Source organism: Caretta caretta, chromosome 2 (assembly GCF_965140235.1).
Source record: "Caretta caretta isolate rCarCar2 chromosome 2, rCarCar1.hap1, whole genome shotgun sequence".
NCBI classification, from domain to species: Eukaryota; Metazoa; Chordata; order Testudines; family Cheloniidae; genus Caretta; species Caretta caretta.
This window is the reverse complement of record NC_134207.1, coordinates 84,551,533-84,578,197: the sequence shown is the minus strand read 5'-3', so window position 1 is coordinate 84,578,197 and position 26,665 is coordinate 84,551,533.

Below are 26,665 nucleotides of genomic sequence, written 5' to 3'. Positions count from 1 at the left end.
GAGGCCCTTCAGTGTATGCAACAATTCACACAAAATAGGAAGCCTACAGTTGTGTGCACAGATATCACAACTGCTGCAATTATTGGAGGTATTTAGACAAGATATTTAGACCCAAAAATACCCATCTACACGATATGGTAAGTGCCTATGCAAATTTAGAAGTACAATTGTATATGCATTTTTTGTACAAAATTTGATCTTTAAGAAATAAAATAAGAAACTGCTGTAAAGGCTATTGTGATAGAAAGCCTGTAACATTTAAGAACATAAGAACTGCCACAATGGGTCAGACCAATGGTCCATCTGGCCCAGAACCCTGTCTACAACAGTGGCCAGTAGCAGAGCTTCAGGGCAAGTGTAAAGAACAGGTAGTTGGAGTGATCCACCCCATCTTTCCTCCTGGTTTCTGAAAGTCAGAAGTTTAGGGTTCCCCCAAAGATGGAGTTGCATTCCTGACCATCTTGGTTAATAGTCATTGAGGAACCTATGCTTTATGAACTAATCTAGCTCTTTTTTGAACCCTGTTATACTTTTGGCCATCACAACATTCCATGGAAGTGAGTTCCACAGGTTAATTGTACATTGGATGAAAAAATACTTCCTCCTGTTTGTGTTAAACCTGCTGCCAATTAATTTCAATGGTTGACCCTGGATTTTTGGTAATGAGTAAATAATGCTTCTCTATTCACTTCTTCCACATCATTCATGATTTTATTGACCTCTGTCATATCCCCCCTTAATCACTTCTTTTCTAAGATGACCAGAGTTAATCTTTTTATTCTCTCCTTGTATGGAAGCCATTCCAAACACTCGATCATCTTTGTCAATATCAGAGGGGTAGCTGTGTTAGTCTGGATCTGTAAAAGCGGCAAAGAGTCCTACGACAGGACAGGCCTAACAAAGAAAATAACAGAACGCCGCTAGCGGTCACCTTCAGCCCCCAACTCAAACCCCCCAACGCATTATCAGGGATCTACAACCTATCCTGAAGGATGACCCAACACTCTCACAAGTCTTGGGAGACAGGCCAGTCCTTGCCTACAGACAGCCCCGCAACCTGAAGCAAATACTCACCAGCAACCACATACCACACAACAGAACCACTAACCCAGGAACCTATCCTTGCAACAAAGCCCGTTGCCAACTGTGCCCACATATCTATTCAGGGGACACCATCACAGGGCCTAATAACATCAGCCACACTATCAGAGGCTCGTTCACCTGCACATCCACCAATGTGATATATGCCATCATGTGCCAGCAATGCCCCTCTGCCATGTACATTGGTCAAACTGGACAGTCTCTACGTAAAAGAATAAATGGACACAAATCAGATGTCAAGAATTATAACATTCATAAACCAGTCGGAGAACACTTCAATCTCTCTGGTCACGCAATCACAGACATGAAGGTCGCTATCTTAAAACAAAAAAAAACTTCAAATCCAGACTCCAGCGAGAAACTGCTGAATTGGAATTCATTTGCCAATTGGATACCATTAATTTAGGCTTAAATAGAGACTGGGAGTGGCTAAGTCATTATGCAAGGTAGCCTGTTTCCTCTTGTTTCCCCCCCCCCCCCCCGATGTTCTGGTTTAACTTGGATTTAAACTTGGAGAGTGGTCAGTTTAGATGAGCTATTACCAGCAGGAGAGTGAGTTTGTGTGTGTATGGGGGTGGGGGGATGTGAGAAAACCTGGATTTATGCAGGAAATAGCCCGACTTGATTATGTAAAGAGTTGTCACTTTGGATGGGCTAGCACCAGCAGGAGAGTGAATTTGTGTGGGGGGGTGGAGGGTGAGAAAACCTGGATTTGTGCTGGAAATGGCCCACCTGATGATCACTTTAGATAAGCTATTACCAGCAGGACAGTGGGGTGGGAGGAGGTATTGTTTCATGATCTCTGTGTGTATATAAAGTCTGCTGCAGTTTCCACGGTATACATCTGATGAAGTGAGCTGTAGCTCACGAAAGCTCATGCTCAAATAAATTGGTTAGTCTCTAAGGTGCTACAAGTACTCCTTTTCTTTTTGCGAATACAGACTAACACGGCTGTTACTCTGAAAAGAGACCTGTGGCACCTTATAGATTAACAGACATATTGGAGCATAAGCTTTCGTGGGTGAATACCCACTTCGTCGGATGCATGTCATCCACAGGTACAGGAACACCTGCAGGTATTCACCCACGAAAGCTTATGCTCCAATACATCTGTTAGTCTATAAGGTGCCACAGGACTCTTTGTTGATCGTCTTTGTTGTATCTTGTCCAGTTCCACTCTATCCTTTTTGAGACAAGGCAACCAGAACTGGACACAATATTCAAGGTGTGGACATATCATGGATTTATGAAATTTACGGTATTATTTTCTATCCCTTTCTAATAGTTCCTGACATATGTGTAGTTGGGATTATTTTTTCCAATGTGCATAGCTTTACACTTATCAATGTTGAATTTCATATGCCATTTTGTCACCCTTTGTAACTCTTCAGTCAGTTTTGGCCTTACCTATCTTCAATAATTTTGTATCACCTATGACGTTCACCACTTTCCTGATCACCCACTTTTCCAGATAATTAATGAAAATGCTGAACAGCATAGGTCCCAGAGCAGATTCTTGAGGGACCCTGCTGTTTACCTCCCTCCGGTTGTGAAAACTGACCATTTATTCCTACCCTTTGTTTCCTCTCTTTTAATCAGTTACTGATCCAGGAGAGGACCTTCCTTGTGGTGAAACAGACACATATGAGATTTTATATCTACTTCTAAAGCGAGATTCATTCATGTACATTTTTAAACATTAAGGAATATTTGTTTCCATAGTACAGATTAAGAATTTAAAAGCCTGTCTCAAAATACAATAAGGACACGAACTATCCATTTAAGATTGTTAAAGATAAAATTCTCTGCTATGTTATTAACTTCGAATAAGGACAAACTACTACTAAAATCTTTATCAAAGGGTCAATAGCAGATAAATATTCTGGGCCAGATCCTCAGCTGGGGGAAATCAGAATAGTTCCATTGAGGTCAATGGAGCTAATTTGATTTACATCAGCTGAAGATTTAGCCCAAAGATTCTTCCTTTGTTACAAATATGGAGCAAGTTTTTTTTAAGTTTTCCTACTTACAATCTAAAGATGAATGCAAATCAGAACGTCTCAGTCAGCTCTCCAACCAGGAAAAATAAAAAGACTTAACAAAATAAATCTATAGGAAAGACTGCTGCTAATGTTCCTGGAGAGGAAGAATGAAAAGAGGTGCCTCCTGCCTCCAGACTTCAAAGAGATAAGAGAATAAACCACAAATGTTCTCTATCATACAAAGGGAAATGTCTCTGAACTGTTTTGGTTTACTACTCCCTTAGGGATGATTTTTATTTGCATTTCTTTGCAGGTTGTGTCTCACAACTGGAGATGCTCTTAAACAAACCTCTGGTCTCAGTCATCCACCAATTTTGGTATGTGTTTGAAATTCAAAATGAAATATAGATCTGATTTTGCCACTGGCTCCTATTTATTCTAGGGTGAATTGAAATGCAATTTCTGAACACCTCCTAGTGGTGGTCATATGGATACTCACCTCAAAACATTAACTTTGCAAATACTGTAGTTTTTTTGTTTTTGTTTTTTAAAGGATACCACCTCCTCCCTTTCTCCTCTGTGCTTTCTTTCATTATAGAACCAAACATAAACCTTTTCAGATTGTGAAGCGTTTGAATAAGGTGTTCGGGGGGGGGGAGGTCCCCTTTTTGCTTAGTTTTTGATTGGGGTTTTTGAACCTGAAACACCAAAAATAATTAAATTCTGCAACACAAGTTGCTCTCAAGATCTTTCCAGGTCAAGAAGCAGACACTCCACCAATCCCATAATAAAGTCTATTTTCAGTTGGAAATCTTATGAGCATTAGAGGAGAGGAAAGTGATCAGAAATAGTCAGCATGGATTCACCAAGGGCAAGTCATGCCTGACTAATCTAATTGCCTTCTATGATGAGATAACTGGCTCTGTGGATGAGGGGAAAGCATTGGCGTGTTGTTCCTTGACTTTAGCAAAGCTTTTGATACGGTCTCCCACAGTATTCTTGCCAGTAAGTTAAAGAAGTATGGGCTGGATGAATGGACTACAAGGTGGATAGAAAGTTGGCTAGATTGTCGGGCTCAACAGATAGTGATCAATGGCTCCATGTCTAGCTGGCAGCTGGTATCAAGTGGAGTGCCCCAAGAGTCGGTCCTGGGGCCGGTTTTGTTCAATATCTTCATTAATGATCTGGAGGATGGTGTGGATTGCACCCTCAGCAAGTTTGCAGATGACACTAAACTGGGAGGAGAGGTAGATACGCTGGAGGGTAGGGATAGGATACAGAGGGATCTAGACAAATTAGAGGATTGGGCCAAAAGAAATCTGATGAAGTTCAACAAGGACAAGTGCAGAGTCCTGCAGTTAGGACGGAAGAATCCCATGCACCGCTACAGACAAGAGACCGAATGGCTCGGCAGCAGTTCTGCAGAAAAGAACCTAGGGGTTACAGTGGACGAGAAGCTGGATATGAGTCAACAGTGTGCCCTTGTTGTCAAGAAGGCCAATGGCATTTTGGGCTGTATAAGTAGGGGCATTGCCAGCAGATCAAGGGATGTGATCATTCCCCTCTATTCAACATTGGCAAGGCCTCATCTGGAGTACTGTGTCTAGTTTTTAATCTTCATTAACCCTTTCTGGGCAAGTGTGATGTGAACACTCCATCACATGCCAGAATAATTTATTCCAGAGTGCTAAAAGGTAGAACCATTGCTAATACAAAGATCCAATCTAAATAAAAAAAATACGGAAATTTGGACCTAAAGATTCTCTTCTGATTTCTTACATGCTTTTCATTTTGGATGTATTACCTGAAAAAAACATGTAAATGTACATTAAAGCAATAGGTCCAGATAGAAAATATCATTTCCATAAATTTCTTTACAGATAAAACTGGAAAGTATCAAGCCTTTGGTGGAACATGTACTGAAAGTGAATTATTGTATATTCAGCCTAACCAATCTGAAAGCCAGAAATAAATGACAACATGAACTAATCAAATGTAATAGGCCAAATTATGCCTTGACTTGTGCAGTGGCAAAAGGAAGTAATCTTACTCCCCTCCACCAGCTACCCACATCACAGGTATCAACACAGGAGGGAAAACAGGCTCTGCAGAGCTGTTACATTCCCCTGATATGTAGGTGGGTGGCAGGGTGCAGAGAATGAACATAACTTTGGGTCCACCTCCCCAGCACATCGTGGAGAATACGTGATGCTGTGTCTACATCTGGCCTAGTTTATGCCCTCCTGGAAGTAGCAGGGAGTCTGGGAGGAAGATTTCCTGAGTCACAGTCAGCATCCCAATATACTCCAAGACAGTGCAGCAATGTGCTGCCTCTCACTTTAGGTGGATCATTAAGTCTGATCTAGTCCAGTATTTACTGTGGGCTAATTGCTTGTTTTTCACTCCATTTTTTCCCCCTTTTGATGTCATTTTAGAAATATTTACTTCAATTTGTGCTGTAATCTCCTTATTGCAATCAGTTACATTAGGGTTTTTACAAATGGATATCCACATCACAAAAGCAACCACAAAGGCCCACTGAGATAATTAATAACAATGCAAACTTAGACCTGGTTTGAATGCTAGTTCACGATGAAGAATTGGAACTTCCTCTACTCCATGTTCCCCTAAAGTTATGCAATAATGCCAAGGATGAAAAAAATCACTTCACCATGTTACCGTTGTTTGTCTGTAGGCCACAAGGAATTAAATATCCTTACCTTTCCTTGTTTAGTGAGCAACAAATCACTGTGATTTATGTCCACTAAAGAGATTCTACAATGAAAAAAATCTTTCAAATAGTCCCAAAGAAGTCATTATGTTCCCTTAGCATGCTGTTAACGTATGTTTCTGATTAGTGGTGCTCGTTATTAATGCTCTGCCATTAGGCTCATCTGATGTTTCTATATTCAGAACAATGAAACAAAATAAACAAACCCTTGTTCAGCAGGAGCTGTCAAATTAGAAATGGTTACAAAGCAATAATTGGGGAAACGGATCACAGTGTTCACGTTTTGGCAATGATTGTCCCTCTGTGGAGCCATTAACAAAATCTAGTCATTGGCTCAGCATACAATTTTAATGAAGCCACAAGTAAACAAACTGCAAAATGATGTGGGCTGGATTTTTGCTTGCTTTATGGGACAGCCAGCCATTTTATACTTTTCCTTTCCTTTCCTGTTCCTTCAGCTCCCGTTGCCTGTATGCATGGTAAGGGGGAATTAATAAAGACTAGTTAGTTAGTGGCATGGTATTTGAAACACTGTGTTCTCTACTGACCCACATAGTGTAGGTCAGCTGTAGTTATATCAGTGTAACAGATTTATTTATTTAAGGGAAAAACAGTTTCACATTAACAATCATGGAAACTAGGGTTCTGAAGCAAACCTAAAATCCCTGGATATAATTACCAATTGCAGTGCAGAGAATATCTACAACAAATGCCAATAAGGAATTCAATGCAGCTTGTGCATTAGTCCACTCATGTTTTCGTCCATTTCAACTGTATTTAGTGCCATAAGAAATTCCGGCTGCTTCAACTTCTGAATCCTGTAGAAAGTCAGTTTGTTTAAGAAAGCCTTCACAACCCTGTCATTTCACTTAAACATCCCTTGTAACAAGCCGGCAGTGTTTACTTGAAATAACCCTCCTTGTTAGCAGGCATTGATTCTGTAGCAAAAGGATGAAGTGGGTTCTCCTAACACACTGAGGGAGAGGACTCATTATCTCACCAGATGGAAGTGGTCACTGGAGGAGACCAGATTTAGGGAATGGGATGAGCAGACCTGAGGAAGGAATCCCTAAATCCATTTACAAAAACTTTGCAGGCTAATTGGTCTTCAGGGTTCAGACTGCCAGGATATTCTTGCTTGCTTGCAATGAGTCTTGATTTTGCTGATGTGACTGGATTACTCCATCCTGTTGTTGAGCAACCAAAAAGGGGAGAGGCTTACACCACAGTCACTTGGCTTCTGAAGCAATGATAATATAGTCATGGAGACAATTTATTTTAAAGGCTCATAACCTGCCTCTCCATTCTTTCTGGTATTTTCTTCCAGAAATTCCTTAACAAATCTAAATAAGGCACTACGTGGAGTTGATAGACTTGTCTTCCAATCCGTTCTGGATATATAATTTATGAAAAATGGGACTTTGGCAATATAGCTTTCTATCAAGATAATGTTTTAAAACTATTGAATGTTTCACAGTGCCCAGACTGCTTGTTTTGTGATCTCCAAAAAACACTTAGGGTCCCAACAACTTTGAGGAAGCCGATTTGAGTTCTCTTTAGTTATAGGTTCCACTGAGATATTATGTCAGGCCACCTTAAAGTAATAAATCCAATTTAAAATTCTAAAATAAATAAAAGGCAAAATTGACAAAAAGTTGGAACTAAATTTATTCATACTTCAGACACTCCACACTTACTCTCAGACAAACAAAATTATTCACAGATTCACTTCCTCTAATCTCAGATTGAACAGATGTTCTTTCACATTATATAAAAAGTTTGAAGTTCCTCTCATTTTCTGCTGATGCCAAGAGAACCACAACACTTGACTTAAACAATATTTTAATTAAAAGGATTTTTACTTTGTCAAGGTTCCCTCCCCACTCTGAACTCAGGGGTACAGATGTGGGGACCCACATGAAAGACCCCCTAAATTTATATTCCACCAATTTAGGTTAAAAACTTCCCCAAGGCACAAATTTCTTTCCTTGTCCTTGGACGGTATTGCTGCCACCTCCAGGTGATTTAAACAAACATTCAGGGAGGGGCCACTTGGAGCCCTATCTCCCCCAAAATACCCCCCCAAGCCCCTTCACCCCCTTTCCTGGGAGGGCTTAAGAATAATATACCAACCGATAGGTTAACAAAGTGAGCACAGACCAAATCCCTGTTTTTTAGGATGCTAAAAATCAATTAGGTTCTTAAAAGAAGAATTTTATTATAAAGAAAAAAAGTAAAAGAATCACACCTGCAAAATCAGGATGGAAGGTAACATTACAGGGTAATAAAAGATTTAAAACACAGAGAACTCCCTTCTGGACTTAACTTTACAGTTACAAAAACAGGAATAAAACTCCCTCTTAGCACAGGGAAAATTTACAAGCTAAAACAAAAGATAATCTAATGCATTTCCTTGCTGTTATTTACAATTTTTGTAATTTTAGATGTATCACTTCAGAAGGAGCTGGATTACCTGGTTGATCTCTCTCTTTGTCTCAAGAGGGAACAAAACAAAGAGCACACAAACAAAACCTCCCCTCCCCCAAATTTAAAAGTATCTGGTCAGGTGCCAACCAGGTTAATTAAACTGATTAACTCCTTACAGGTAAGTAATTCTGTACCTCTGGCCAAGAGGGATTTGATGTTACTGCATACATAAAGGTTGTTACCCCTCACTTTATATTTATAACATACTTTAAGAAAGGTCTGGGATCTTAAGCCCCAAACCTCCATAGGACCCAAAGCTATGGAGTAGTCTCCCAGAATGTTTTCTTCCTGAACACAAGGTAACACTATAAAATTGTACTGGTACTGAGAAAGATGTACACTTTGCAAAGTAAGTGTGGCTATATAAAAACACCAAGGGGAAAATGAAAATGAAATCCTCAGAGGAAACCTATCCACCTTCAAAAGATTATCCTGGAAACTTAAATTCATAACTCTGCTAGAGACCAAAAATCATGGATTCAACAGGGGCACTGGTTTTATGGCTCATTACAAAAATTTGTAACACACCACCCTGCCTGCTACCCCTTAATTGTCCACTTCAGGTGCCTTATGTATAACAATTTAGCCTTCTGTTGTGCACTTCATTTCAGTGACTGCCTAAATGTGGTACCTCTTATGCTTAAAAATCTGTCCCAATTTGTATTTAGCCCAGATGCTCAGATTTCCTTTGGCAGACCTGAAGAAGAGCTCTGTGTAGCTCGAAAACTTGTCCCTCCATCAAGGGAAGTTAGCCGGATAACAGATATTACCTATGTTGTCTGTCTCATATCCTGCGACCAACATGGTTACAACATTGCAAACAATGCTTATTACCCACACATTTGTCACTAGTTCCTGTCAAGAGCTCAGACTAATAGAAACCACTCCACCAGAGTTTTTAAAAGACTTGCTCAGTTATTTTAATATTAACAAAAAAGTACAACTAACAGACTGAATCAGGCTATCACAAAAACATCTAACTGTGTAACTGTAGCCCCTTACTGGAGGACTCCTGGTCTCCAAGTGTGGTAGAGTCCACTTGCTCCATCCTCATAATTGATGCCAGAGCCTAATTTAGGACCAAAAGATCTCAGTTCTTTGTGTGCCTGTCAATTTCTGGTCTTGTCCCTTAGACCTATTCTACATTAGGAAGTTGGACTGGCGAAATTCACATTTTTTCAGCACAGCCAGGTATGCATCCACACTTCATTTTGTCTCCTACCAACAAAACTCTGCACTTTTTCTGGAAGTTATTCTCCTTTCCAGAGTGACATAAGTCCCCTGTCAGAAAAGTTCTATTGAGACAGTGTCAGTGTGGGGGTACACGGACCTGTGCCACTATAAGCAGTCCTCAGCTGCAGTGTCCTATTAACAAGACTCCCTTCAGGCGTGACCAATCTGGTAGCACATATGAATTCTGCTGCACAAGGGTCACAGTATCTGGATTCACATCAATTTTAAATGCCCAGCCACTTCTCTTCCTGTTACCTGCTACCTTTTCACTGAAAGCATGGCTCCTTGTGCTTTGTCTCATGCCGCTGCCTGGTCCAGGAGGTTGGGGCTCAATTTCCTTGCACTTTGGGGACAGAAGAATGTTCAGACGCAGCTACAGCACTTCCATGGGAACAGGAATATTTATAGCAACTTGGTGAAGGTGATAGTGAAACTTTGGTAGTCCAGAGTGGATTCCCATTTCCACACAAAAGGAAAAGAGCTGAGGCAAAGGTGCCGGAAAGTGAATGAGAATGATAATAATTCTGGAGTCACCTGCATGACTTGTGACTTTTATAATGAGCTGGATGTGATATTCAGCCTGGACCTGCCCCCTTCCTGTGCAATCACTGTGGACACTTCACATCCTGGAATGGAGAAGGAAACTCCCCCCACCCCTCAGCCCCTCCTCCTGGAGTGATGGATGAGGAAGACGTGTTCATTGGCTAAGAAGGGGAGGATGAGGCAGAGTTACATCAGCATTCCTGGTGAGTGTTCTGCCATTCTCAACACACCCAATTAACTTTCCACTCCCTCCGTTTACATCAGGAGGTGAGTACAAACCCAGATCTAGTGTCCACATTAGACTCAAACCTCTTTCCACACAGAAAAATCTCTTTTTAAATACAACTTTATTGCAAAGGCCCTGGCTGCATCAATAGCAGCACTAGATATTGTTCCTAGCAAAGGAAATGAGACAGCATTAAGAATACATGATTTCATGAGACTGGTAAGATGGGGTTACATATACAGACAAAGTCTTCATATGCAGGCAGTTTCTCAACAACAAAGTATGTGCATTTTAGGCATTATATGTAGCCTGGCCAGGCACCATAAATCATGAAAGGACACGTATACAGTGCACTTACATTTGGAAATTCAAGACTAGAAAAAATGTTTCCTCTTACAGTTGAGATAGCATTGCAGTGTTACACTGCTCTGGAGGCACGGTACAAATTACAAAGGCATCATGAACCGAATCAGCAAACGCATACACAGCACATACAAGGGGTACATCTGGCACTGAGAGGATATGCAGTGATATCTATCTGTAGATGCCATCATATGTGTTTCTACAACACCATTGTTCAACTGAAATGTTTGTATCCTTTTTGGTGCCACGGCCATCTTTTCTCAGTGAAACAATTAACAATTTCCAATGTCACAATGGATCACATGAACCCAACCACAGGGAATTGTGCACATTCTTATTAAATACACATAATTTCCCTGCAAGCAGTATGGGGAATCAACAGAAAGAACTGAAAGTATTATTTTTAAGCTAAATCAGGACCAAATTAGGGCTTAATTGGAATCACAGAGACATAGTGGGATAAATCTCATGACTGGAATATTGGTACAGAAGGGTATAGCTTGCTCAGGAAGGACAGCCAGGGAAATAAGGGAAGAGATCATGCATTATACATCAAGAACGCATACACTTGATCTGAGGTCCAGAAGGAGGTGAGAGGCAGACCAGCTGAAAAAAGTCTCTGGGTATAGATAAAAGAGGAAAAAAACAATAGTGACATCATGGTAGGGGTCTACTATAGACCACCAAATCATGAGGGAAAAGTGGATTAGACATTTCTAGAACAAACAACAAACATTTAAAGCACAATACCTAGTAATAATGGGGATTACACTCAGACGCCTTTTGGAAAAGTAATACGGCAAAACACAAAATGACCAGTAAGTTCTTGGAATGTACTGCAAACAACTTTTTGTTTCAGAAAGTGGAGGATGTCACCAGGGTCATCAATTTTAGACTTGATTCTGACTAACAGGGAGTAACTGAATCTGAAGGTGGAAGGCAGCTTGGGTGAAAGTGATGATGCAATGATAGATTTCATGGTTCCAAGGAAAGGAAGGGTTGAGCGCAGCAAAATAAGGAAAATGGACTTCACCATATTGAATAGATTCAGAGAACTGGTAGGTATATTCCTATGGGAAGAAAATCTAAGGGACAAAGGAGTTCAAGAGAGCTGGCAGTTTTTCAAAGAGACAATATTAAGGGCACAATTGCAAGCTATCGAGATGTGAAGAAAAGAGAGAAAGAATAGTAAGAGGCCATTATGGCTCCATCAGGAGCTCTTTAATTACCTGAAAATCAAAAAGGAATCTACAAAAAGTGGAAACCTGGACAAATTGCTAAGAATGAGTACAAAAGAATAGCACAAGCATATAGGGACAAAATCAGAAAGATTAAGGCTATGTCAGCAAAACTTTTGTTTATCGGGTGTGAAAAAACATACAGCCCCAAGTGACATAAGTTTTGCCAGCATAAGGGCTCAAGTGTACGTCTCCCAACATAGCTACCACCGCTCGTTGAGCTGGTTTTATCATATCAATGGGAAAGCTCTCTCCCGTTGGCATAACGCGTCATGTCAGGTGATGAAACCTCTAGGAACACATCCAAGCAAAATGGCAATCCTAGCAAGCTTGCTAGTGTAGACACGGCCTAAGGCACAAAATGAGTAACACCTAGAAAGGGACAGAATAGGTAATAAGAAGAGTTCTATAAATACATTAGAAACTAAAGTAAAGTGTAGGTGTTCTACTTAACAGGGAAGAAGAGTTAATAACTGATGACATCAAAAAGGCTAAGGTGTTCAGTGTATATTTTGCTTTAGTCTTCACTAAAAAAGATTAATGGTGACCAGACACTTAAAACAAATTGTATTAACAACAAAGAGGAAGGAATACAAGCCAAAATGGGAAAAGAACAAGTTAAAGAATATTTAGATACATTCAATGTATTCAAATCCTCAAGGCCTGATGAAATTCATCCTAGGATACAAAAGGAACTGGTCAAAATATCTCTCAACCATTAGCAATTTTATCTTCAAGAACACATTGAGGATAGGTGAGGTCCCAGAGGACTAGAGAAGAGCAAACATAGTATCTTTTTAAAAAGAGAAGAAAAGAAGACACCTGGGAAATTATAGACCAGGCCACTTAACTCTGAAATCCAGAAAGATATTGGAACAATTTATTAAATAATCAATTTGTAAGCACCTAGAGGGTAATGGTGTTATAAGAAATATTGTCAAGAACAACCCATGCCAAACCAATCTCATTTCTTTCTTTGACAGGATTAGTGGATGGGGGTGGGGAGCAGAATATGTGATATATTTTGATTTTAGTGAAGCTTTTGACACAGTCCCACATTGGCACTCTCATAAGCAAACTAGGGAAATATGGTCGAGACGAAATTACTGTAAGGTAGCTGAACAACTGGTTGAAAGTTCATATTCAAAGGGTGTCAACGGTTTTCTGTCAAATTGAGAGGATGGATTTTGTGGGACCCCACAGAGGTTAGTCTTGGGTCTGGTATTATTCAATATTGTCATAAATAGCTTGGATAATGGAGTAGAGAGTATGCTTATAACATTTGTGGATGACACCAAGTTGGGAGAAGTTGTAATCACTTTGGAAGACAAAATAAGAATTCAAAATAACCTTGACCAATTACAGAATTGGTCTAAAATCAACAAGATGAAATTCAGTGAAGACAAGAGCAAAGTACTACACTTAAGAAGGAAAAACCAAAGACACAAGTACAGAATGGGGAACATGAGTCATAGTACTACTGAAAAGAATCTTGGGGTTATAGTGGATTAAAAAGGCTATTATCATTCTGGGGAGTACTAACAGGAGTGTCACATGAAACACACTGGAAGTAATTGTCCCTCTTTACTTGGCACTGATGAGGCTTCAGCTGGAGTACTATGGCCAATTCTGGGTACTGCACTTTAGGACAGATATGAGTAAATTGGAGAGAGTCCAGAGGAGAGCAACAAAAATGATAAAAGGTTTAGAAAACCTGCCATATTGGGAAAAGTTAAAAAACTGGGCATGTTTAGCCTTGAGAAAAGAAGACTGGGTGGGGATCTGTTAAGTCTTCAAAATATGTTAAGGGATGTTACGAAGCAGACCGTGATCAATTGATCTCCATGTCCACCTAAGGTAGGACAAGAGGTAATATGCAGTACGGGAATTTTAGGTTAGTTATTAGGGAAAGGTTTTTAACTATAAGAATAGTTGAGCACTAGCATAGGCTTCCAAGGGAGGTTGTGGAATCCCCACCATTGGAAGTTTTTCAGAACAGATTGGACAAACACCTGTCAAGAATGGTCTAGGTATACCTGGTCCTGTTTCAGTGCAGGAACCTAGCTTAGATGACCTCTCAAGGTGCATTATAGCCCTACATTTCTACAGTTCTATTAAAGCCCCTTCCACGCTGCATTGTCTGGAACTAGATTGCTCTGTGCTATGTACATATGGCTATCAATTGAAAAAAGTGTGGCAAACTTAAAATCTTACCATCACTCAGTCTCCCTTCCCATCCCCAATACCCTGTATGATGCACAATAAACAGCAGTGAAATAACCCAACAGTCCTTAGTTTAATCCATATACATTCTGACACCTTACCTTATATCTTCAACAGTAACTTGCTATTTTCTTGCTGGAGGCTTCATTGGTACCTTTTAAATCTTTCAAGAAGTCTTCCATTCTCTAGGAAATAAAGAAACAGTACTTCAAAAAAATTTTCCTTCATCATTTTTTTAAAAAGTGACACAGAAGTCTCCTATGATGTGGATCTGCATCGACACATTGTATCTTTATAGGTTTACTACATGTTGATGGATTGTGCTGTGAAAACAAACATAGAAAGCCCTTGAATTGAAATGATTCTGGGGCTGGCTGTTCCTTTTGTGATTCCTTTTTCCTTTTGTATTTAAACCACAGACTTCAGTGGTAACACATGCCAAAGTTCTCCACAGGAAAGTTAGAACAGAGGCAAGGGTTTTGAATAAAATGTTTAATGAAATTTGTCCTTGTTGCTCTCTAGTGGCTACAGTCTGTGTTTTTCAGCTTTGCACACATTTGTATAAAAGCAAACTTGTTTTCAACATTTCACTGTGTGCTGCCTGTCTCCACTATGCATTTTTTAAAAAAATTGGCAGCTAAATAAACTGTTAGATACCACTGCTAATTTAAGTCCCGCTGGTGATCAGTTGGGAGGAGACAAGTAAAATTTTACATGCTGCTGTTTTCAAGGAAGTAAAGAATTTCCCACTGAAATTCTCCCTATAGTGTCAATTTAGCAGTGTTCCCCACTCTGAACTCTAGGGTACAGATGTAGGGACCTGCATGAAAGACCCCCTAAGCTTATTCTTACCAGTTTATGTTAAAACTTCCCCAAGGTACAAACTTTTATCTTTTGTCCTTGGACCTTATGCTGCCACCACCAAGCGTGTTAAACAAAGAACAGGGAAAGAGCCCACTTGGAGACGTCTTCCCTCCAAAATATCCCCCCAAGCTCTACACCCCCTTTCCTGGGGAAGGCTTGATAAAAATCCTCATCAATTTGCATAGGTGAACACAGAGCCAAACCCTTGGATCTTAAGAACAATGAAAAAGCAACCAGGTTCTTAAAAGAGAATTTTAATTAAAGAAAAAGTAAAAGAAAAACCTCTGTAAAACCAGGATGGTAAATACCTTTACAAAAAGACACAAAACAGGAATATACATCCCATTCAGCACAACTTATTTTATCAGCCTTTTAAACAAAACAGAATCTAACGCATATCTAACTAGATTGCTTATTAACCCTTTACAGGAGTTCTGACCTGCATTCCTGCTCTGGTCCCAGCAAAAGCATCAAATTCACAGACAGACCCTTTGCTTTGCCGCCTCCCCCCCCCGGTCTAGTTTTGAAAGTGTCTTGTCTCCTCATTGATCATTTTGGTCAGGTGCCAGCGAGTTTGTCTTAGCGTCTTAACCCTTTACAGGTGAAAGGGTTTTTCCTCTGGCCAGGAAGGATTTAAAAGTGGTAAGCCTTCCCTTTATATTTATGACAGTACCACACAGAGAACCAGCTTTGATACTGTCAAATGTTTTGTCTTATTTAGTTTGTTATTTACTGGATTATTTTATCTGCAGTATATTTAAGGCCAAATGCTGCTTTTATCCATGACAGAATTCCCATTGAAATCAATGGATAATGCATATGTAGACAGAGGTTGGTTGCTCACAGACAACTTGCTGTCAACCTGATTGATGATTTCATAACAGAGAAAAATGCTACAGGACCAAACTCAGAGGTGAGTTTCAGTAAGCCAGGAGGGTGTCCAATGTAATGTAATATACACCTTTTAGGAGGTGCCCTGCCCCAGATAGATTATATATACCCTCTGCCAGGGGTTTCTCTTTCTAGTGTTCTCCCCGCAGCTGGCTTTTCCTAGGGTTCTCTGAAAGACATCCTTATTTCAAACTCTAATTTTGAGTGTCATGCCCACTTCTCTTACAGGCAGATTGAATTAACAAGCCCCCTGCCACAATGAGATAGCAAAATGTACTCGGCTGTTATAGGAAGGATTATAACATGAGCTGGTTGGAACATATCTGAGAAAACGAGGAGAAGGAGAACACAAATTGTAAAGGTGACCCTTTTGATCCACAGATGAACTGCTCGACACAACCCCATTTCACAAAAAAATTCAAAAGGTTTACTTTTCAAGCCAAATCAAATTAAAAACAAATGTCAAAACCTCAAGTCTTCGTGAAACAGAATTGTCTGTATCTCCCAGTCAGCTCTAGTTATAATTACTGCTAACTGTGCAGGTTAAAACCTTGTTACACTCCTCCACATGTGTTACACTAGTTTAGATGACATATAGACAGCCTGAGACTTAGGCTATATCTACACTACAACGTTAAGTCAACTTAAGTTACGCCAACATTCATCCATCGCCCTAATTAAACCACTTTTGCGTGTCCACACAACACTCCCTGTGACAGTGGAGCACATCCCTAGTTGGTGCTCTTGCATCAACAGAGAGAGCAGTGCACCATGGGTAGATATCCCACTGTGCAACTCGCTACCATCTGCTGCTGGGTGTTCTGGGAAGGGATCGCAGTGCCTCATGGGGATGGGCTCAGCATCCCATAATGCAGTTTTAACCATCCCATCATTCCATGGGCTTCCAACTACATTTTGCGCCGCTTTTCAACAGCCCCTGTAAACTGTGTGCCCGCTATCTCTGTCTGAAAGCATGGATCCTGCACAGCTCTTAACACAATGCTGTTGATCCTGCAGTATTTTGTGAGCTTAAAATCTGATAATGACACTGTGATATCTGTGTGGCCTGGACAGAAACAATTCAAGCTTGCGTTTGGAATTCACAGAGCAGCTGCCCATGGTGGACTGTCGATTCCGGGTGCAGGCAACAAGCACTGAGTGGTGGGATCGCTTCATTATGCAGGCATGGGATGATGAGCAGCGGCTGCAGAACTTTCAGATGTGCAAAGCCACCTTCCTGGAACTGTGTGAGGAGTTTTCCCCCTGCCCTCCGGCACAAGAACACCAAAATGAGAGCTAATGGTGAAGGCTGGAGTGGAGCTGTGACTGCACAGTCTCCTCTCCCCACAGACCCAGCAGATCCACCAACTCTGGGGTACTCCAGGCAGCTGTCAGCTGGCCAGATGCTATGTGAACTGATCACAGTAAGTAAACAGGAAGAGGAATTTCAAAAATTTCCAGCACTTTAAAGAGGGTGGGGCGGATGCCTGTGTACCTGGATGCAGGGGAGCAGAGTTCAAACTGGTGACCAGAATGGTCACGATGGGCATGGACACATAAGCAACACAGTGTCTACAGTAATGGTTTGTCACTCTAACTACATCATCCTAAGCACTACGCTTCTCATCAGGGTGGTTTTATTACGTTGGTGTAGCAGGAGAGTTACATCAGCGGGAGGAGCATTTCAGTGGCTACACCTCCATAGTTAGGTCAACATAAGCTGCCTTATGTTGACTTAAGTGTGTAGTGTAGACATGGCCTTAGACTTCCTCTAGACTTAGATGGAAGACCCACTTACTAACATGTAATTTACTGGTAGTGGCTATATCAAGTTACCAGCTGCACTGGGTTTGGCATACCTTCATACAGCCCTGGCAGCAGGTAGTGAGCTATTTTGCCTAACACTGACTAATTACTCCAGGAATGCAGCGGGATAAAGATCAGTCCTGCAAGAGCAAGGGCATCACTGTTGGCTTGTGCAGAATGAGGTTTCCCTCCCCTCCTTTTCCTGCCCCAACTTAACAGAGTCTTACATTGCTGGTGGTGCTAAACTTTCATAGGTTTTGCTCTGTGGAGGGTAACAAAGACAGAGAAGGGGAAGACTTCCTTCTCTCTGCCCTCTTGTGTGTTTTATCCAGGAATGGACCTGAATCAAAGTCCCAGATCTAAATACTTCCAAGGTTTTTTGTTTGTTTGTTTGTTTTTGCGGTAGAGTGAGTTGGTATTTGAAATCAAGTCTGGATCCAGATCCAAATTTTGCCAATGGTTCACAACTTCACAAACAAAAAGTCTGGGTCCAAACAACTCTTAATTTAGTGATATTGAAAAATCCAGATCTGAATTTTGTAGGTTGAGTCATCTCTGCTCTTATCCATTCAGCTGTCTACTAGAAAGCAAAACTTCCTTTTTCTAAAATGCAAAAAAAAAACCCAAACCCCAAACTAACTGGTACAATAGGGTTGCCTGTCAACATGAATTATCTCTGCAACTCAGGGATCCACAGGTCATAACCAGATGTCAACGTACAAGTTTGAGAGTCCAGTTAGCATTACTATACATTAATATTAACAAGAAAAAAAAGACTCCAGGGAGAATTTGTGACCCCTCTTCAGCATTAATCTTGTTCTCCGTAGGGTAACCAGAATAAGAAGTAGGTGCTTTTCTATCTACAAGCTAGAGAAAGCTGTAGGTAGTTTATTTCTTCCAAAGATCTGAGTATTTCACATCAAAAAGGTCTTCAGTAACTTGCAGGGTGAGCAGATATTTTGTAACTGCAGTGGAACCACTTTACAAATACCCACAGGGCTTTTGTCATGCCCCTCATTGAATTATTCCAGAGAGAAGAGGCACTATACTCCTCCACAAACAAGGCATTTCTCACTCTCTGAAAATATCTGTGGGTTTTCATGATATCAGCTATTAACTTTCAATAGTTTTAGCCCATAAATGGGGGCTTTGTGGGGACGAGGGGGTTAAAAAAGTCAGAGTAATTCAGAAGATTGTCAGAAGAAAATTAAACATAAAGGAAACGAGGCTTTGAAGAGTGTGTGTGTGTGGAGGGGTGTCTGAAGTGAACTTTTCAGGGTTGCTCCTCACTCTCACAGGTGATTCATTACACTCCATCTGATAGATGATGTATTGCAATCTATCTGATGGATGATGTGCTCCTGAAGTTTCATTATTCCATTTTTCTCACCATAAAAGTCACAAATTTACAGAAATGGTCACTAATTTTGGGTGCCTTGATTTTTGCACATCCAGCTAAAAGAAACTTAGGCCCAGATTTTTTTCAGAGCTACTGAGCACCTGCTGGTCCCATTGATTCAACTGAAGCATTTTACTTCTGTGTTACTAAAAATCTCCATATGTTCCTGAACAAATACTTTGGAAGATCCAGAGGAAGTTTCCATGTTAGAGAATTTTTGTTTAGTCACTAAATTGAGATGGTGGCTTAGAATTTTTGGCTTTGCAGAAATAATTTATTTTGAGGAGGTATTTGAAAGTGATGGTTGTGAAGGGCACGGTTTGGGGAAGGTGACATCTGTTACACATTTGGATTAATTAATGAAGGAGTGAGAAGTTTGTGACATTTCCCAGAGTATAAACTGAACTGTTGTACAGCTGTTCCCCCCTCAGTTTTCAACCTGGGGTGCCTTTTTGCTGTGAGAACTGACACTCCTAGCCTGTTCACACACAGCCTCTGGCATGCAAAATCACTCCCAGCTGAACGATATGAGTGCTTCAAGCCAGCCACTCCTGAATTATGTTGCAGAGTAACACCAGCAAATTCCCACTCCCAGACTTGTCCCTAGAAACGCACATCAGATGCGGCCACTGGTGAGGCCACACCTGGAGTACTGCATCCAGTTTTGGGCCCTCTACTACAGAAGGGATGTGGACAAATTGGAGAGAGTCCAGCGGAGGTCAACGAAAATGATTAGGGGGTGGGGCACATGACTTATGAGGAGAGGCTGGGGGAACTGGGATTGTTTTGTCTGCAGAAGAGAAGAGTGAGGGGGGATTTAATAGCAGCCTTCAACTACCTGAAGGGGGTTCCAAAGAGGATGGAGCTTGGCTGTTTTCAGTGGTGGCAGATGACAGAACAAGGAGCAATGGTCTCAAGTTGCAGTGGGGGAGGTCTAGGTTGGATATTAGGAAACTCTATTTCACTAGGAGGGTGGTGAAGCACAGGAATGGGTTACCTAGGGAGGTGGTGGAATCTCCTTCCTTAGAGGTTTTCAAGGTCAGGCTTGACAAAGCCCTGGCTGGGATGGTTTAGTTGAGGATTGGTCCTGCTTTGAGCAGGGGGTTGGACTAGCTGACCTTCTGAGGTCTCTTCCAACCCTAATCTTCTATGATTCTATGACCTTATACTGCCCAGCTCTTTCCTTCTGGACAATACAAGCTCATAGAAAATCCATCATTTCATTAACAGAAAATAATATAGGCAAACCCTGTTATCTCAAATGGAGGTTTCCAAACACTTCAATCCAAACACACACTGGTTTAAATAAACAATAAAACAAGTTTATTAACTACAGAAAGATAGATTTTAAGCTATTAAGTAATGAGGCATAAAAGTCAGAATTGGGTACAAAGAAATAAAAGGTAAAATGAAAACTAATACATATCTTAACAAACTAAGTGAACTTAAAGCAACAAGATTTTTCTCACCATGTGGTCAGAGCAGTATGGCTGGATATTTCAGCCAGGACCCATTCCCCAGTTCAATGATGCTCCTTTTGTCTTTCAAACTTTGTTGATGCCGTGAGTAGTTGATGCTGGGAGAGAGGTAATTTGTGTCCTCTGTTCTCCTTTCTTATAGCATTTCTCTTCTTTAAGAATCATCTCCAACTCGGGTTCAGGTGACAAGTCTGTTTTGGATGGGAACTCCAACTGTTCCATTGCCAAAATGTAAATTTATCACTCACACCCTTTTTCTTGCCAATGAATGGCTGCTTAAAATGGTGATAGTCTATTTGATTATGCTGACATTTGGCTGAGGTGCTGACTAGCTTTTTCTCTCTGAGGAATTGATTTAGGCTGCTTCCTCAGAATTGGAATACGCCTTAGTAACATCATGCAGTAGAATCTTATAACTTTACATACAATGTTGTTGCATATATTTTACCAGGACAATAATGATCAGTGAATGATGAGTTTTCACAAGGCATACTTTGTACAAATATTATCCTAGTTTTGTAAAAGTGGTGAACATATATATTTCTACAAATACATTAGAAATAAGAGAAAGACCAAAGATAGGGCAGGGCCATTAATCAATTGGTGTGGGGGAGGAAACAATAACAGAAAATGTGGACATGGCAGAAGTGCTAAATGACTTTTTTATTTCAGTTTTCACTGAAAAGTTTAGTAGCAATTGGAAATCTAACATAGTGAACGCCAGTGAAAATGAGGTAGGATCAGAGACTAAAGAGATATCTGAACCAAAGCTGTTGGTTTGGAGCTGACCAAAGAGATATCTGAACCATTAGCAATCATCTTTGAAAAGTCATGGATGATGGGAGAGATTCCAGAAGATTGGAAAAGGGCAAATATAGTGCCAATGTATAAAAAGAGGAATAAGGACAACCTGGTGAATTACAGACTAGTCTGTTTAATTTCAGTACCCAGAAAGATAATGGAGCAAATAATTAAGCAATCAATTTGCAAACATCTAGAACAGTGGTTCCCAAACTTGTTCCGCCGCTTGTGCCGAGAAAGCCCCTGGTGGGCTGGGCTGGTTTGTTTACCTGCCGCATCCGCAGGTTCAGCCAATTGCGGCTCCCAGTGGCCGCAGTTCATAGAATCATAGAATATCAGGGTTGGAAGGGACCCCAGAAGGTCATCTAGTCCAACCCCCTGCTCGAAGCAGGACCAATTCCCAGTTAAATCATCCCAGCCAGGGCTTTGTCAAGCCTGACCTTAAAAACCTCTAAGGAAGGAGATTCTACCACCTCCCTAGGTAACGCATTCCAGTGATTCACCACCCTCTTAGTGAAAAAGTTTTTCCTAATATCCAATCTAAACCTCCCCCACTGCAACTTGAGACCATTACTCCTCGTTCTGTCATCTGCTACCATTGAGAACAGTCTAGAGCCATCCTCTTTGGAACCCCCTTTCAGGTAGTTGAAAGCAGCTATCAAATCCCCCCTCATTCTTCTCTTCTGCAGGCTAAACAATCCCAGCTCCCTCAGCCTCTCCTCATAAGTCATGTGTTCCAGACCGCTAATCATTTTTGTTGCCCTTCGCTGGACTCTCTCCAATTTATCCACATCCTTCTTGAAGTGTGGGGCCCAAAACTGGACACAGTACTCCAGATGAGGCCTCACCAATGTCGAATAGAGGGGAACGATCACGTCCCTCGATCTGCTCACTATGCCCCTACTTATACATCCCAAAATGCCATTGGCCTTCTTGGCAACAAGGGCACGCTGCTGACTCATATCCAGCTTCTCGTCCACTGTCACCCCTAGGTCCTTTTCCGCAGAACTGCTGCCTAGCCATTCGGTCCCTAGTCTGTAGCTGTGCATTGGGTTCTTCCGTCCTAAGTGCAGGACCCTGCACTTATCCTTATTGAACCTCATCAGATTTCTTTTGGCCCAATCCTCCAATTTGTCTAGGTCCTTCTGTATCCTATCCCTCCCCTCCAGCGTATCTACCACTCCTCCCAGTTTAGTATCATCCGCAAATTTGCTGAGAGTGCAATCCACACCATCCTCCAGATCATTTATGAAGATATTGAACAAAACCGGCCCCAGGACCGACCCTTGGGGCACTCCACTTGATACCGGCTGCCAACTAGACATGGAGCCATTGATCACTACCCGTTGAGCCCGACAATCTAGCCAGCTTTCTACCCACCTTATAGTGCATTCATCCAGCCCATACTTCCTTAACTTGCTGACAAGAATACTGTGGGAGACCGTATCAAAAGCTTTGCTAAAGTCAAGAAACAATACATCCACTGCTTTCCCTTCATCCACAGAACCAGTAATCTCATCATAAAAGGCGATTAGATTAGTCAGGCATGACCTTCCCTTGGTGAATCAATGCTGGCTGTTCCTGATCACTTTCCTCTCATGCAAGTGCTTCAGGATTGATTCTTTGAGGACCTGCTCCATGATTTTTCCAGGGACTGAGGTGAGGCTGACTGGCCTGTAGTTCTCAGGATCCTCCTTCTTCCCTTTTTTAAAGATTGGCACTACATTAGCCTTTTTCCAGTCATCCGGGACTTCCCCCGTTCGCCACGAGTTTTCAAAGATAATGGCCAATGGCTCTGCAATCACAGCCGCCAATTCCTTCAGCACTCTCGGATGCAACTCATTCACTGCTCCAGGGCAATGGGAGCTGCTGGAAATGGCAGCCAGTATGCCCGTTGGCCCGCGCCGCTTGCAGCAGCTCCCATCGGCCGAACCTGCATACTCAACAGGTAAACAAACCAGCCCGGCCCACCAAGGGCTTTCCCTGCACAAGCAGCGGAACAAGTTTGGGAACCACTGATCTAGAAGATAATAATCTGATAAGAAAGAGTCAGTGCATGGATTTGTCAAGGTAAAATCATGTCCAACCAGCCTAATAGCTTTCTTTGACAAGGTAACAAGCCTTGTGGATAGGAGGGAAGAAGTAGATGTGGTATATCTTCACTTTAGTAAGGCTTTTGATACTGTCTTGCATGACCTTCTCATAAACAAACTAGGGAAATACAACCTAGATGGAGTTACTACAAGGTGGGTGCCTAACTGGTTGGAAAACCATTCCCAGACAGTAGTTATCAGTGATTCACAGTCAAGCTGGAAAGGCATATTGAGTTGGGTCCAGCAGGGATTAGTTATGGGTCCAGTTCTGTTCAATATCTTCATCTATGATTTAGATAATGGCATAGAGTACACGGATACATTTTGCAGACTATACCAAGCTGGGAGGGATTGCAAGTGCTTTGGAGGATAGGATTAAAATTCAAAATGATCTGGACAAATTAGAGAAATGGTCTAAAGTAAATAGATGAAATTCAATAAGAACAAATGCAAAAGAAGCAACGATCAGTTGCACACATACAAAATGGAAATGACTGCATAGGAAAGAGTACTATGGAAAGGGATCTGGGGGTCCACAAGCTAAATATGAGTCAACAGTGTAACACTGTTGCAAAAACAGCAAACATCATTCTGGGATGTATTAGTAGGAGTGGTGTAAGCAAGAAACAAGAAGTAATTCTTCCACTCTACTCCACGCTGATTAGGCCTCAGCCGGAGTATTGTGCCCAGTTCTGGGCACCACATTTCAGGAAAGAGGTGGACAAACTGGAGAAAATCCGGAGAAGTGCAACAAAAAATTATTAAAGGTCTAAAAAACATGACCTATGAGAGAAAATTGAAAAAAAAAAGGTTTGTTTAGTCTGGAGAAAAGAAGACTGAGGGGGGACATGATAACAGTTTTCAAGTACATAAAAGATTGTTACAAGGAGAAGAGAGAAAAACTGTTCTCCTTAACCTCTGAGGGTAGGACAAGAAGCAATGGGCTTAAATTGCAGCAAGGAGGCTTTAGGCTGGACATTAGGAAAAACTTCCTGTCAGGGTGGTTAAGCACTGGAATAAATTGCCTAGGGAGGTTGTGGAATCTCTGTCACTGGAGATTTTTAAGAGCAGGTTAAACAAACACCTATCAGGGACAGTCTAGATAATATGGTCCTGCTTTGAGTGCAGGGGACTGAACTAGAAGACCTCTTGAGACCTATGATTCTATGATAGGGTACAGTCTGTCACAGAGTTGTAAGATGTAGCTGAGGTAGCGTTGTTCAGAATTTTGGGGGTGAAGAATATAGAAGCTTGAATTTGATGCAGACGTTAAGAGGAAGCAGGGTGACCAGATGTTCCGATTTTGTAGGGTCAGTCCCAATATTTGGGGCTTTTTCTTATCTAGGCACCTACTGTGCCCCACCCACATCCCAATTTTTCACACTTACTCTCTGATCGCGCCAAGAGAGGGATTTAAAGAGTGAAGTGGCATGAGCTCAGCTGTGGGCAAGAATGATTATTTTAGTCACAGCAATCTGAACTGGCTGGAAGAGAACAAGATGAAAGCAGAGAAGTCAGAGAGGAGAAGAGTACAGTAGTTGAGGTGGATACAATCAATTCATGGGCAAACCTATTAGCCACAGGGCAGAGAGGAAGATGCATCTTTTTATTTAATAAATCCTACACGAATTCTATTCTCAGGAAACCAAGTAAACCTTATGAATAATCTGTTTGTAAATTCAAGCATGATCCAATATGGTTTATGGTAAAAATCTACCTTACTGAAAGGTGGTTAGAAATAATCATTCAAGCTCAAAAAAGCTATTAAGCCTTTGATAGCACCAGCAAAAAGGGAAATAAGGGCATATTCAATTTAGATTACAAACAGTGAGAACCATCATATTTTAGACTGCATTACACCCTGCCCGAGGAGTGATTTCTCTCTTTACCGTAAGTTAGTAGCAGAACACGGAACATTGTGTAGACCAGTGTTGGGCAACCTGTGGCCTGCAGGCCGCACATGGACCACAGGTTGCCCACCACTGGTGTAGACAATAGGGGTGTCACTGTATGTGCGGGAAATGATGAGGATGTGTCATGTTTGCACATTCCTTTAACTTCCTTATCAATAACTTCTTCAAGAAGACCTGAAGAAGAGCTCTGTGTAAGTGTGAAAGCTTGTTTCTTTCACCAACAGAAGTTGCTTCAATAAAAGATATTACCTCAGCTACCTTCTCTAACACCCTGGGACCTGCACGGATACAACAACATTGCAAACAATAACATCTTGCACAGTTAGCCAACATTATGAGGCAGTGTATAAGAGACAACCCCAGTCATCTTTCAAAAACATTAAAAGTCAAGGAAAAGAGATTCTCTTAGTCCCCATCCTGAAAGCCTGTCCAGCAGCTTGGGCAAGTAGTCTCATTTCATTGTCCAAGTTCCATTCTGCAAAGTAGCAGCACAGCCACTCTCTGTCCACTGCTGCAACCTGAAAGGTGTAACAACATCTGCAACACATGTGCTTCCTTACCCCTATTGGGGAATGGTTACAGATCTACTAGCATACATCACCTCCTAGCATTGAGGCACACTGAGAACTTCCAAAGCTGGAACTCTGGCAAGTAGACTTGAAAATCAGCCCTATTCCCCTCTATACAGCAGAACCTCCCTGATTAACCCTTGAACCAGTCCAGCCAAAACACTGGAGGAAGAAATAGGATTCACACTTATATAAAATGGTGTCACGAGTTCATGTGCTATGCTCTTCGTTCAGCAAATCCACAACACGTGCTTAACTAATATCTGCTCCAGTGATGTGCCATCATGGTATGTGTGTATGTGTGTGTGTACGCATGCACTCAAGAGTCCCACAATGATTGATCAACAAGTTTCATTCACACGCCTTGTGCTCCATTCTATGGCATTTTAAAATTAAAACAAAGCTTATAGAAGCTCATATAAAGCCTGGGGGATGCATTCACTAGCACAGCAAGTCCAAAATAAAGGCAAGTGAATGGCCCTTTAGCTATAAAACTTTGTTTTAGCTTTTTAAACACCTATGCTTTAGGTATGAATTGAACTATGGGAGGATTACAGATCACCTCAGCTACAAAGGCCAAAATCACAAAAGGCTCTTGTCGATTAAAAAGATTTTTAAGACAGCCAGAGAATCAAGTAATAGAATCATTTGAGAAGAAAATTCATTTATAAGGCAATGCCACATACTGTTGGACTGCGACGCAGTAGTGGCATGTTGCCTACTC